The sequence below is a fragment of the Phalacrocorax aristotelis genome, chromosome 15, assembly GCF_949628215.1.
Source record: "Phalacrocorax aristotelis chromosome 15, bGulAri2.1, whole genome shotgun sequence".
Taxonomy (NCBI): Eukaryota; Metazoa; Chordata; class Aves; order Suliformes; family Phalacrocoracidae; genus Phalacrocorax; species Phalacrocorax aristotelis.
Genome location: NC_134290.1, coordinates 10,955,281 through 10,970,049, shown reverse-complemented (window position 1 = coordinate 10,970,049; position 14,769 = coordinate 10,955,281). Strand labels below are relative to the sequence as shown.

The window sequence follows — 14,769 nt, the reverse complement described above, 5'->3', positions numbered from 1 at the left end:
GGCACCAGTAAAGCTGGGAACACCGACATAGCTGGCGGCACCAGTGTAGCCAGTTGCACCGACATAACTGGCGGTACCGATATAACTGGTGGCACCGGTGCAGCTGGTGGCGGGGATAGCTCGGGACCTCTGCGGGGGACAGCGAAGACCTGCTCGGGTGAGCCGGTGCCTCCGTCCCCGCTCCCTTGCCGGCCCACCCGCCGGGCGCTCCGCGCTGCAGGCGGCGGGCGCGGCTCCTTTAAGGCGCGCGGGCGGTGCGGCCCCGCCCCGCCCCGCCCCGCCCGGCCGCCGGGGCGGCTGTGGGGCGGCCTGAGGGACCGCCGCCGCGCCGCGCCGAGGCAGGGCAGGGCAGGGCAGGGCAGGGCAGGGCAGGGCAGGTCGCTGCTGGGCCAGTGCTGCGGCAGCGGCGGAGGGGCGGCCCGGCCCGGCCCCGCTGGGCGGGCGGGCGGACAGACGGACGGCCGGACCCACCGACAAACCGACTGACAGACGGACGGCGAGGCTTACGGGGGAGCAGCCCCATGGCTCTGGATTTATAAACACGGCGCAGATGGCGGGGCCGGGCCCCCGCGCCGAGCGCTGCCCCGCCGGCCGCTGAGGCGGGAGGCTGAGGCGAGGCGAGGAGGGAGCGGCGGCGGCGGCGATGGGGGGCGGCAGCTGCCGGCGGGATTAGGTAAGGCGGGGCGGGGGGGCTGCCCCGGGCGTGGCGCCGCCCGGAGCGGGCCCGGGGGCCGCGGGGACCCCCCGCCGCAGGGCTGCGACCGGCGGCGGGGGCCGGGCCCTGCGGGGGGGCCGCTCCCCGCCAGGTAGGGCTGCGGGCGGCCGCCGTTATGTAAAAATGAAAATGTGCCGCGGAGCCGCTCGCCGGGGGAGAAACTTTCTCTCTTTTATTTTTTTGTAGCTGTTTTTTCTTTTTTTACCCGCAAGGGAAAGCGCTGCCCGGGGAGCCGCGGGGTGCTGGGGGGGAGCCCCGCACTTTGCAGACCAGCGGGGACACCCCGCTTGTGGGGTGGGGGCACCCCAAGAACCTTTTTTTACCCCCCTCCCTTTATTTTTTTCTTCTTCTTCATTCAATTCAGCTTTATTTTTCATTCTCCTGTTTTTTTTCGGTTCTTGCCCCACATACGTATTTGAAGCCAGTGGTTTCATGCTGACACCAGAACCTGGAGAAATTAATCTGCATCCAAGGCAGCGTTCAGCACCGAATGGGAAATCCAGCCCTGGCCGGGGCTCGCCCTGGTGGCCCAGAAATGTGTCGTTTGTGTGTTGGACAGAGGTCCTGGGCACGGCCAGCGGCGATAAGAACTACAGAGCTCGCTTATCTGGCGATGTGGTGTTTAGTGGCTGGTGTGTAAATATTTATGGTGGGTAAACAGGGCCGGTGTCTGCAGGCAACAAGTGTACGTTTCTCTAAACCTCAGCTGCAGTCTGTGGAGTGATTGCTTTTTTCTGTTGATTCTTATAATTTCCTGTTCCCTCTTCTCCCTCGGCCCTTCCTCCTGCTCCCGTGCCCTGACAATGCACAAAGAGCAGGCTGCAGTGGGTGCAGGCAGCTGCCTGCCATGTGGGTTGCTGCCAAAGGCACTGAAGCAGCAAAACCTCCAGGGCTCTGGCCCTCCTGGGGCTCGCGCTGCCGGGGGCGAGGGGCTGTGTTGACCCAATAAACCCATGGCTCTTCCCACCGCTTTGAACCCCGTGGATGTCCCTGCCCGTGCAGCCCGGCATGCCTGCAGGCGCTTCTGCCTTCGCCCGAGGCTGGGTCTGCTGCATGAACTTTGTGTTTTGGGTCAGCTCAAGAATTTGCCCGAGAGGACAGTGCTGCTGGAGGTGATCTGTGCGATGGGCATTTCCTAACGGCGCCCTTTCGGTTCACAGGCGTTTATGGTTTGAACTCTTTCTGCAACCCCTCCCTCAGTATTCATGTGAAGCAAAGGTTGGCGCTCTGAATGCCTGAAAACAGCAGGGTTTTGCAGAATACAGTATTTTTAATCTGGCTTTGGTGGATGTGATGTTGTTCCGCTGGTATTCCTTGGCCATGTGGGGTGAGAGTTTTTCCATTTAGTGGTTTTTATCAACAAGGTTCAGTTTTAGTTTGCCATGTGCCTCACAGATAAACGTTTGGTACTCCTACTAATTCATAAAGGGAAGGAATGAGAGTTGGGACAACTGGGTGTTTCCATCTCTCTTGAAACTTGTGACAGAACTCCTGGAGGGCTTTAGTGAAGTTGTGCCTAGTTCACTGCTGGCTCGTTGGGTGACTTTGGGACTTAGCTGATTCTCCTGTGTGCTTGTGTCTGCCTGGCTCTGCGGAGAAGCCATGCCTTGGGTGGGGAATACCATAAGTGAGGCTCGCAAAGTGTTTTGAGGCTCAGTCCCAAGATGTCATGGGAGGGAAGTTCTGTGTGTGACAATATTTTATAACTTCAATTGAGTAAGTTTCAGTATGAGAGAGACTCTTGCAAAACGTGTTTAGTTTATTGAAAGCAAATGCACTCAAACCCAGTTTGTTGTTGCCAAAAGGGAAAAAGTAGAAGCTATTTTTGGTGTGAGAGAGGAGATGGGGCATGCACATGTCTGGGGCAGGAAAACACTGGTACTTTGTTCTTCTGGCTTCATGTGGGTGGTGGTTTCTGTTATTTAGCTGTGTGTTTCTGCCAAGTTGCAAAACATACCTGGTTCTGAAAACCCTGCAGAGGTCAGGGCCGGCTCCACGGAGCTGGTACTGGGCCCGAATGAGAACGCCTCCCACGCTGGCATCTCCAGCGCTGAAGAAGTGGGTGGATGCTTCTGGCTTCACACCTTGGAGTGCCAAGGAGGTGACTGGCATTTTTTTGCGACAGGATCTGGACTGAAACCATAAACTTGTTTCATGCAAGCCACCAAACAGCTGCTGCTTGGCAATACCTTTCACTTGCTAATGGCTGTGGTTGGATTTGAACCAAGTTGCCTTGAGTGGAGGTTGTACCAGTCCCCGGAGCAATCTTGTGCTAAATCCAAAGAGGGTTTGGTTCAGGCTGTGTTCACATCTTGTAATTAGGAGATCCAGTCTAGTAAAGGCAGTTTTGTTATGATTGGCAACGAAGGTGTGCATGCAGCTGTGCTGATAGCTACACGTGCTAAGAGGGCTACCCGTCTCGTCTCCACGGCAGCTCTGGACTGTGCCGGCTGGAATTGGGTCATAGCAGATGTCTTTATCTTTCCTGACATGACTGTAAATTATTTGTCCCCTTGAGGGCTCCCGGTGTTGTTACCGCTGCTGGTTCTGGTTGTTAGTGGCGTCTGCTGAAATGCAGTCCTGTTTGTGGTCAGGTAGTCATGGGAGAAACCTGCTTGAAGTCAACTGTAATTTACATGTTTGAGATACTGTCGTCTTAACAGCTCTTTGGGGAGGAGGGAAGTTACAGTCTCCCCAGTTTTTAGATGAGTAGGAAAGGAGGATTAAATCAGCAAATTTTCAGAAGTGGGTTTTGGGAGGCTGATTTGAGCAGTTGCGAAGGGGTGTGGGTTGGGGTGCAGTACTACCCATTGCTGACCTGATGTCTCATTCTGACCAGACCACAAGCCATGTCTGAAAATTGAGGCCAGTGGGGCTACATGAAGTTCAATGTGTCAGAGCGAGTCTGCTGGAGAGCTGGTGAAGAGGAGTCTTCCCACGAGTGCTTTGCCTGTTCAGTGTGAGGGCTCATTGCTCCTGGTGGCAAAGTACTGATTCCCTCCTGGGTTTTGTGCCTGAGAGCAGGAATTCCCCAAACGCAGACCAGGGGCTAGGCGCAGGGGTACTCGGGGTTGGAAATCCAGGGCAATGTGTTCTTAAAAGGACTGTCATCTTTGTGCAGCTGCATTTGTGTGAAACTGTGGCTTGCTTCAGTTTTCACGGAGAGATTTCAGCAGAGAGCAGGGTCAGCTCTAATGGAGCTAGAAATGAGGTATAGCAGCAGCCAGTCGCCTCTGTGATTAGTGACAGAGTCTTTTTCAGCTGCTTAAGCATTTGGGCATCATGAGGTCATGGATTCTCATCTAGGGTGCTATGACATAGGCTCTTGCGTGGCTTTGAAGGGCCCTTGCTCTGTATTGACAGAAGAAAGTGGTGGAGAATTGCTATTTATGGCTGGACTTGTGCTGGCACACAGGTGTCAGGGTCTCTGATTGGCCCTGTAATGTCAGAGGGATAGATCTTTGTATCACAGCAGAAAATGTAAATGCGTATCACTTAACGACCACAGCTAGCGCAGAGGTGCTTCCTAAAAAAGGATTGGAGAGGGGAGCTAGAGCTCCAGAACAAACGGCATGAAAATGCCCGCAAGTGCCTGCTCAGTCAGTGAGGAATCAATCTGGTAGGAAGGGGAGGAGGACAGAAGAGCAGAAGGGAACGAGTGATTTGGCAGTTTTGGGAAGTGAACCCTGGCCTGTGCATGAGGCAGCAGCGGGACTGTACTGGGAATTGAGAAATCTGGGTTGCACCCCCAGTCCTGCTGCCCACCCCACTTGTCACTTCCCTTCTCGAGGCCACCAGTTCTCCCATCCTGCCAACCTACTTCTGGCAACTGGAGGCTCTCTGGGGCGTGGTTATAAAAGGCAAGGAGAGTGAGTGCCCGAGGAGGGGGTGTTTCTGGTGAGCAGACAGTGCTTACATGGTGCTGCTACCCCTGCCATCTTCATGGTGGGAAGCTCAGAGATGGGACACGGTTGTGGTTGGGCAGGCAAGAAGAGGTGCTGATTGCTGCGGGCTCTGCTGCTGGCAGTGTGTGCTTGGCCACTCGTCCCAGTTTCCCTCGGAGATGTCCAGGGAGGAGCCCTGCCTGCAGGGGAGAAGTGGCTGGTGCTGGAGAAAAAGCAGTAAAGGTGGAGCTAGATGGCTGCGGCTGTGATTGCTACACAGTGCTAGGGCTGGAGGAGAGCTGGGGCACGGGGGGAGACAGGGAGAGCAAAGCAATTGGCACAATTATGTGCCTGCTGGGTGGCACAGGGGATGCTGATAATGGCTAGTGCTCTCAAGCGCTTTATAGCTGTGGAGCACTGAACGAACATGAACGAATGTAAAGGATAACAGCTTTGTCTAGTTACAGAGAGGGGAAGTTAACTCCAAATTAACTTTATGATCCGTGAAACTGAAGGTTATTTAAAAAAATAATAACATAAATGGAAATACCGAAGTTTTCCAGAGTCGCTGAGTATGCTGCTTGTTGTTTAATGCCTTCAATTTTTTCACTCCCAGTCTGTGTTTTTGGCTCGGGAACAAATTACAAGCAATATCAGCTTACGCTTGGATTTGAACCCACATTACTCTTAGTCAGCTGAAATATTTCCTCTTATCGCCGCTCCCATAATGTTTATTTTAGACCGGATAGCATCATGGCTTTTCTGTTAGCTGTAGGGAAGAAGCCAGTCTTTGAAACAGCCCAGCACCTTGTAAAGAAAGGATCTCAAAGGCAGTTCGACTTCTGAATAAGGTACAGCTTAATTTTGCACCAAGAGCTTTATGCAAGGCTGTATCCCAGAACGGTTCCTGGTGTTAAAAACCCAGGAGGTGGCAGATGGATAAATTGCTGACAGATGTAAAATCGTATGACAAACATAAAGCATTCAGACGTGAGGCCAAGGCAGGAGGAAGGTTGAAGGTGGAGGTGGAGGCAGAAAGGTCGAGTAAGTTATTCTGGGCAGGAGGAGATGTGCAGGCGAAGGCAGACTCCAGGGGGCTTGGCCTACGAGGGGAAGGGAAGGTCTTCAAGAGGAGGGATGTGGTGAGGAGTGTGTTCCCATCAAAGGGCAGGGAGCCCTCTGTGCCGTGGATTGGTGGTGGGAGGAGGAGGAACGGGGCTGAGGCCAGGAGGAGCAGAGCTGCCTTGGGAGGAGACAATGTGGCGTGGCCCAAATGGTTTCCTCCTGTGGGAAGTGGTCCGAGGGAGAGTGCCAGCGCCCAGGGAGGCAGGGGACAGTGTGGGTATTGTCTCTGGTAGCTGCAGCCCCGGTTGTGGCTCTCCCCGTGGCGCATGTGTCGAGGGAGGGAGAACCGGCAGGATTTCCTCTCTGTTGCACTGGCTCCCGGGTTAATAATTAACCAAGCAGTCTAGGTTTATCCTTTCATTGTGGAAGAGAATTATTTACATAATACCACTCAGCGTAATCTTTATTTAGCATTGTTTCCCTGATGTAACATTGGACGGAGTGGCGGTGCCCAGAAATGCAGTTTTGGCCCAAATACAGTGGAAGTTAACCCTTACTGTCTGGTGAGTGGTCTGGGCACGCTTTTCCCTGCCTGTGCAGGGAACTGGCTGTAAAGTGAAGAAATACTCCAGTGGTGTGACCATCTGTCATGTAGTTTTTGGGACCTTTGTCTTCTAAACCTTGTTTCCTGCAGGCTTTGGGCTGGTGCTCTGTGCTGGTACCCGAATGCTTCCTAAGCCACACAGCTAAGGTTTGTCCTGTGCAGGTTACGGCAAGAGAGTGGTTTGTATTGCACCCTTCTGCGTCCCTATCTTAAAGAAGGCAGAAGGAAAGAAATGTGTCAGCCTGTGGGTGGAGGATGACAGGATTTGGGGAGGCTCCTGGTGTGGATCATCCCATCGTCTGTGATCAGTCCCTGAGGACTCACCGTCTCCCAGGGGGGCAGGTTTCATCCTTCTCTAGGAGTGTGTAATTGAAAGGTCTGGAGGCTTAGGTGGTTGTGTAAAGAGCTGGAGCCTGACTACTGCAGCACACCGGTGAAGGACAGAATCCTGGCCTCAGGTTTCAGTGGGATGTGGCGGGAGAGTGAATAGGTGAGTAGGATGGCAGGCAAAGCCGAGCTTTCTGAAAATCTGCCTGTGCCTGCAGCTGTGCAGTGCTCGCTGGAGAGGGTGGAGGGTATCTTTCCTCTATGCTGCGGGATGCGTGGGCTTCTAACAAGCTGTGGCAAACAATGGAAAGTTGGCTTTCTTCTGAAAATATTTTAAAACCTTATAAAATGACTGCAACAGCTACATTTTTATAGGACCAGGTCTCAGCTGTGTGGTACTTGATTACTTTGTAAATAGCTCCATCTTTGTCCTCCGCAGACTTCTCAAACACGTACCTCCCAGTGCTGCAGAAACACCGGTTAGCACACGGTTTATCGGTGGCAGCGCCTGGCTCATATAGCAAAAGCACTTTGCAGCTCTGCATAGGTGTTTACTGCTGAGCCTGTGTGATCTCTTTGGCCTGATGTTGCAAGGAGCTGGCTTTGCGAAGGCTGTGAGTCCCCAGTGATTTAGACTGGATTACCTGGTGGTACGCACACAGTCCAGGCTGGACGTTGGTATATAACAGCCTCTCCTGTCAGCCTTGCTGGAGGGTGATCCAGAGCCAGTGCCAGTTTTATGCTGGTGATGTGGATGTTACCTGATCGTGCCTGGAACCCGCTGGAACAAAGGTAACTTGTGTTAACACCCTCCTTGAGCCAATTACACCTGGCAGGGTGAGTTTGCATTGGATCAGTGCTGAGATGTGTGACTGCAGCATTCCCGATCCACTGCTTGAAGCCCTAAAGCTTTGTCTAATGACTCGTCAAGCCCTTGCTGTTACTGTCATGCAATTCATGATATCATGTGGTACGTAAATCTTGGATGTGTAACAGAGCCGTAGTGTTTGGTGTCAGAGCTGTGCGCTCGACAAGTTTCTCCAGTTGTTTGCCTGGGGGTGTTTCTCCTGCATTGGGACCTTAAATGACTGTGTCCCCTCTTCTCTGGCACAAGAATTTCTTCTGTTCGGTGAAGGGGATGACTCTTTCCTGTTGGAAAGACTTCCTTGATCAAGCCCTTGTTTTTTCTGCAGGTACCATGTTATATAATTCCATTAATAAACTTTTCAAGCTCCATCTTGAAAGCAGTTACAGCTTTTTTTTTTTTTCCCCTTTGCTGCAGAGTTTCAAGCTCATGCCAGAGACTCAGCTTCATTTCTAGGTCACTGGTCTGCCCTTTCATTTCCCCCCTCACACTGAAGTCAGCCGGCTTGTTTTGATTTGGTAATATGTGAGGTGGTGTCCACAGACAAAACCAGGCAGGCCAGTGAAATTCATGTTTCCCTGCAGCCTTGTTCCTGTCGTGTGTATGTGAATAATAATTTCCAAATGCTAGACCAGAGGTGATTAAAAACTGTAAAAGAAATAAAATGCGGCAAAGTCTGCGTTACAGAAATCTGTGTATCCAGTGTTTTGGGAAAACTCTCTGAACTGGCAGTGGAAAAAGCCTTCAGTATTCTTGTTTAAGACTTTCTAGTCTTAAATGTCAGTTATTTGGGAGGTGCTGATGAGGGAACCTGAGTGTATCCAGGCGATGGCAGGAGGTTGGTTGCCACTGGCTGTGTGCGAGGGCCTGGGGCCAGCAGCACTGCCTTTCTGTGCTTGCTCTGCAGAGTTGTTTGGGATCCTGAGCTGCTGTTGAGATGTTTTTGCATGATGCAGCACAGGCACCTGGGCAGCTAGCTCGGCTGCGGGCTTGTGGCTGGAGCTGCCGAGCATGACTGGCAAAGGGTAGAGGGGTGAAAGGCTTCTCTGCTGCCCAAGTGGCTGCTTGAGTGGATGTGAAGGGCTGAAAATACTGCTGGGGAGCAGCATACAGTGTCTGTTCCTTGCTCTGAGCAAGTAAAAGTGGTTGTTTTTCACTGAGCTGCAAGGCAGTGGATGTTCTGAGTTTCTTATGCAACTCTGGTGTCGGGACCGTGAAGCAGTTGTCATGTCATCAGTTAGATGCATTGAGCATCTTTATTTTTGGAGCAAATGATCCTGCTGACAGCATGTATAGGAGGTGTCAGCCAGCCCTTTTTTCTTCTTCCTATTTTTTTTTTCTTCATTTGTAGGCTTTAGTCTTGGCTTCGCTTTGCTCTCTTGACAGGGTAGCTGCTAAAAAATTTTGCTGTTTTTTTTTTTATTTTTGATGTCTGCATGTCTTAAGATGCCGCAATTAGAGATGCATGTAAAGAGCTGCTGTGGTTTTGGTCCAGAACCCAGCCAGCTGCCAGCAGCGTTCCTGAGGGCTGTATGGTGATGGACTGAGAAACACTGCAGGATTTTTGGTTTTTTCCAGCATTATGAAACAAAAGTAGAGAGGGATGTCTGCACACCTTAAGGATTGTGTTTTTGTTCTTTCTCTCACTGTGGAAAGCTAAGGTTTGAATCTTCTCCACTGAGACTGGTGCTTGTGAAATCTAGAGCACTTCTATGAATGTCCTTAAACTCTGCCAACAGCAGGTGAAAGCTGAGAAATGGGGAGTTTGGATTGCCCAGAGGTGGAAGAGTCACGCTGCAGAGGCAGATGCAAGCATGCAGGCTCCCTGGTTGCTCCTGCTTCCCCTGCCAAAGATGGTGTGAGTCTTGCTGTCCATTTCAATGGGACAAAAATGTTAAGCTCCATTTGTGGCTTTTTTTTGTTCAGTTGTGCTTTTTGAATGTCTGTGGATTTTTTTCTCAGCAGGAGGTTTTATTACCCACACAATGTATTACTGTGTTTGTCTTGCTCTAGTTCCTTGTTTTATGCGGAAACACCTTGAACCTATGGCTGAGTTGGAAGATGGGTGCAGACTCAGACCCCTGGCTGCAGGCATGGGGCTGTTCCAGGAAGAACGTGTCCGTGCACGACTCCCTAGCCTTGAGTTACCTGGTTGCTGCTTGAGGCGTTAGACGTGTTTGGTTAACACAGGCACTCCCTTGCATTTTGATCAAGCAGTCTACACGTACTTATTTTTGTTTTACAGAGGCTGATCCCTAGGGTAGAAAAGGCTGTAGCCAGAAATAAGAGTGTTCACACTTGCCTTTATGAACTTCTTGGGTATTTTGCCAATTAATTCTTAGGTAACTGAGGCTAAAACACCTACTGTAAAGGACATGGCCAGGAATACTGTTGACCTGGGGCCTGCTCCTTCCTTCACTCATTCTAGATTTGTATAAACTTGATAAAGGTGCCTGTGCTGTCGTGGCCATTTGCAGTCTGCTTTCTGAAGCCTCTCAACGAGCAGAAGAAATGTCTAAATAAATACAGCAGCTTTGCCTTGCAGTCTTGCCAAGTCAATTTAGTGTGTATGTTGAAGAGGCAGAACAATTAGTTACGGAGACAAATGGGACTTCTCTGTGTTCTGCACTCTCGTCACACGGCCAGCTCCCGGTGTTGCAATAAGCATAACAGTGAAATCTGTATTAAGGAACGAATTAAGGCATCAGAAGAAGGGGTGTGGGGGGAAATAGCAGCTTAACATTACCCTGCTAAGAAAGATGGAGCCGAATTATATCTCTTCATGGGTTTGGGGCTGGCTGTCAAACAAGGTGGCTTCTGCTGCCTTCTTTTAGGCTGTGTTTTTGGAATATGGGGGCTTTGGATGCAGTGCTGGCTAAAGGAGTCTCTGCCTCACTGCCCCTCACCGTGTTCCTGTCCTGGTGCTTCTCCCTCCTGTTATATTTGACCTGAGTAGTTGAATGAACATCTTCACCAAATGGTCACTCTTTTGGTTGAATTGGCACTGCTTTGGGGATAGTATGGGTGCTACAAGGAGGGATGGGGAGCCAAGGAACAGTCAGCCTGAAAGCAGGGGATAGTGGCTATAATTTACGCAGCCTTGGTTACATTTCAAGCGTCTGTCTTCTGTGGGAGTAAACCCACAGTCCCAAAATTCTCCTCTAACTGGGAGATTTTTCTCTCAAACTTCTGTGCAGACCTGTGTTTACTTCTGAGGTGTCTCTCTTTAGCAGGGATAAACTAATATTGCAACAGGTGATACAGACCTCACGTAGGGTTTTATTCACATTCCCCTAGCAGCAGTGATTTCAGCCTGAAGTCATGCTCATGCAGTATTGGCAGAAGTTAGGTCCTTTCCTGCCATAGTCTAGGCAGCTGGGAAGGTCTGTGGCGTTTGCTCCTTTTCCATGGGCTGGAAGTTGATTGCCTGGTTCAGAAACATGGCTGGGAGTACTCCTCCGGGGCAGGGTTTGGGCTTTTCACATGGCCCTCCGTATGCCCATTGCTGCTTTGTGTTAGCTGTCAGCTGCATTACCTTTGTTCCTTGAATCTTGCTTGTGCTCCCTGGGAGTCTCAAGTAGTCTGTGTTTTTGTGTCTCCAGCCCTGCATATCCAGGGGAGAGCTGATGAACAGGAAAGTTGGTCAGATGCCATCCTCTGTGCTCTGTGGCAGCTTCTGCAGCCGTCAGTTGTGGCTCAGTTAGGCACTTGATGAACAGAAAATGAGAGAGAGAGGGGAGGGTCCTTTTCCCAAGAGAGTTTAAAACTGCTCTTCTACAGGAGCCTTGCTGAATTGCAAATTGCTATTTCTCTCCCACTTCTTTTCTAAATCTGCTGCTCTTCTCTTTGAGAAGTGGCAGTGGTTTTTATTTGTGTGCTCTAGTACATGGGTGAATGTGCGTTGCAGCCTAGAGTTGTAACTGACATGATTTTGATCATAATTGGGCAGACTGTGGCTAATGACATTCAAAATATTTGCTTCTTTGAGGAAATGCTGTAACTCTAGGTGGGCTTTTCCCAGGCATTGGAATAGATAAACAAGGTTCAGCTGTATTTGGCATGGTGTTCGGAGCGATGGACAGCTTTCTGTCACTTCTTTGATAGGCAGGTTTTGAATTTTTAAGACAAAACAGCATCTTTTTGCTTCTTCCCCCACTCAAAAATAAACAAAAGCCAGGTGGGGGCAGATCTTCTGTGCATTGTTTATTTTCCACGTGCAAATGCATCTTCTTGATGTGTCATTAACCTGCTTGCTCTCTGGTGCTATTTTTAGCAGCCTTATGATCTGCGGACAAGGAGCTCTTCCAGTAAGCATTGGTGAGCAGTCCAGTCTGGGGTGGGGGGGTGTTTGCACAGAACCCAGGGTGTCCCTGGGTGGTGGGGTCCTCCTCCCTACCCTGCTGGGGGGCCTGGGGGAGCTGGACACAGCTTCCCCATCCCCAGTCCCACATAAGGAAATCTGTGTAAAGCATTACTCTTCAGTTCCTGTGACCATGGTAACTGACTTGGGTACATCAAACTTGAACTAATTAACCTAATGGAGAGTTGTTTCCAGGCTGAGTCTCTCCCCTCGGATTTCAGAGCAGAACTTGTGTTGTCTGGTCCACCACCAGCCTCCACAGCCAGCACTGACTTTCTCAGGGTGGTTTCTCTAGCAGATTTCTTTCCTGGGTCTTTCTGAGCTGGGGAGGATGGGTCTGAACCAGTTTGATGTCTCAGGTGCTTTGCTTGCCCTTCATTCCCTGCATTTTATAATATCTGAGATTCCCAGGAATTAGGGGAGGAAGGTCCCAAATTCAGATGGGGACAACTTGCTCAGAGTTTCTTCTTAGGCCGAGTGAGGTGAAAGTGAATGCTTTTCTGCATCTCTTCTGTTTCTGTACTGCACTGCAGGATCTCTGCCACCCTGACTTTTGCTGTTTAAAACCTGGTCAATTCCTCAGGCTTGAAACAAAACAGCACATCCTGGAGATGTCTGTGCATGTCTTTGCGTTTCCTCATCTCAATGTACTAGCTAAAGGCATTGCTACTTTGCACTGTTTCTCCTGGGTTTAATTACTATTTCAGTGATTGGAGCTGCAGACTGCAGCAGGGACTTGAGTTCAGCCTCAATTAAAAACCATCCTGTGCCAGGCAGATAGCGGCAGGCAGCACTGCTATTCTCAAGTGTCTCCAGCAGTCCATCTAAACACCATGTGATCGGTTCAGTTGAGAAATCTGAGTAGGCAGAAAGCAGTTTCTGGGATAAACCTTGTGAGTGCTTCTCAAAATAGCCTGAAAGCAAGGTTTTGCTTTCCACAGCCGCTCTTGGTCCTTGAGGCTGGTCAGAATTTTAGGTGGATTACTAAATATTGCTAACCTCTGATCTTAAAAAATCATAAGATCCTTCTCTTTTTTTTTTTCTTTTTGATGCTGCCTCTGGTGTGTTTGAACTTAAAAGGATTTGCATTTTCATATCTTTTTAGCCTTAATTGTAAGTATTGGGACTTCCTTGCTTGCTGTTCCAGCTCTTTATATTTTTCAGCAAAGCTGAAATCACCGCAGTTGATGACCTCGTGTTTGACCCTTTGAAATCTCTTGGGCAGCCTGGCAAACAAATGTGCTGAGAGAGGAGCACATGAGAGTAGCCTGAGCCATTACGCTGGTCAGTCATTGACTAGGACTCTTGTTTTTCTTCCTTTGAAGATCTGCTTAATCATTGGCATTGCAACCCCCACTGCGCTGGGCACCTGGAGGGGTTTGCCAGCCGTTCCCCATGACGTCTCAGGTGACGTGGGAGATGGCAGGGGGGCTTTAGAGAGTCCAGTGCTGTAATCAGGTTTTACTGGGGAAGAGATTGTCATTGATACCCCTGGGATTTGGCATCTATATAAATACACAAGCCAAGCTCTATTTAAGTGTGTAGGTTCACATCAGTTCATTTGTCTGGGAATACGGTTGGGAGCATCCCATGACTGTGGTCCTTCCATGTAATTTCTATTCCCAATATAAAACATAGCAGCTAATGAGGTGGGGCTTGCTGAGGGTAGATCCCTCTAAGTACCGGTACAGCTGGGTGGAAGCGACTGCTTTGGACATGGCTGATTTCAGGCCTGACTGGGAGGTGGGGATAAAAACTGCACGGCTAAAACTGGTACTGTCACAGTGATGGAGGCCAGTGTCCATGGGCCTGGGTGCCATGTGGGTTACTGCAAGTTTGTGAAGCAGCTCTGAGATCTCACGGTTGGGAGTTGGTTTTCCACCCTTATTTACTCTAATACTTCTGGGTGACACTGAGCGTTCAGGAGGTGCTGCCCAACTGAATCCTGCAGCTGAATTCACACAGGACAAATGAAAATTGCTTTTTTTGTTGGGGGGAAGGGGAATCTGCTTGTATCAAGCACTCATGATCCTTCCATCTTGTGGCTTGGAAAATGGGAGAAAATAGATAGTGAGGGCTGACTGGCATGTGGAGAGAGGTAAGGTCCTGGCTTTCTGTGGGCCTTATTAAATGAACTTTCTTGTCCTTCATGTGTTTGTGTTCGGGGAACTGAATTTTATTGGCAAAAATGTGGTTTGAACAGATATCTTAAATGCACTCTCAATTGCTTGCACAAGGACGCTTTTAAGCTAGGTTTCCAAGAGCATCCCTGCTCTTGCTGTGACTTTGGTCCGCTCTCCCCTCCTGGACGTGCTCTCTGCGTGAGGGGCATCTCTGCAGAGAGCAGCATGTGTTTCACGCTTGCCCGTGTACTGAGCAAAAGTCATGAAAAATGTCATTCGGATGACAGTGATTTGGGGTAGCTCTAGAAAATTATTTTCTGCTGGTGGATAGTTCCAAACTCTTTCCCTCCAGCCCCCGCCCCTTCCCCAAAACAAAAGAAGAGATGAAAGGATTCATTAGGAATTATTCACTCAGCTCTGCCGCCTGTCTGAGATCTGGCTGTCTGCGTTCATCCCCCAGCTCAGGGAAGGTCAGAGGGCATCTCCCTGGGGAGGATTTGCTGTTGACTGAATTGCACTCTGTCATTATCCTGCTGGATAACGAATGCAGTGGCCTCATTGGCACTGGCTTCAGAAAAAGCACGGTCATCTGCATGCGGCCTTGAGGCGAGAGGCAAAACCTTAAGGAGAGCAGCGTGGAAAACCTCATCTTGTGGGAAATATATGGGAAGGACCCAGGGGGTTTGGCACAGCGGTTTGCTTGATGCGTGATGCTGAACAGGTCTGTAGCTGCTCCGGACTTCTGCGTTAACTTGCTCTTCCTCGGGAGGTGGGGGGGACATAGTAAGAGGGTTTAAAGGACAAAACACCTTCTGATGGGGTGAAA

General features: G+C 50.3%; 1 protein-coding gene across 15 annotated transcripts in view; it reads left to right on the top strand.

Moving 5' to 3' along the window:
* Positions 1–317: 317 nt before the first annotated feature.
* NCOR2 (nuclear receptor corepressor 2) overlaps positions 318–14,769 on the top strand; it is a 256,899-nt gene continuing 242,447 nt past the window's right edge. For 7 of the 15 annotated variants that reach the window (XM_075110463.1, XM_075110452.1, XM_075110464.1 and 4 more), the window contains exon 1: positions 329–673. The gene's annotated coding sequence lies outside the window, so the exon portion shown is untranslated. Of the gene's footprint in view, positions 674–14,769 lie in introns of all 15 variants that reach the window. The other 8 variants (XM_075110462.1, XM_075110461.1, XM_075110455.1 and 5 more) reach the window with 5 other exon arrangements.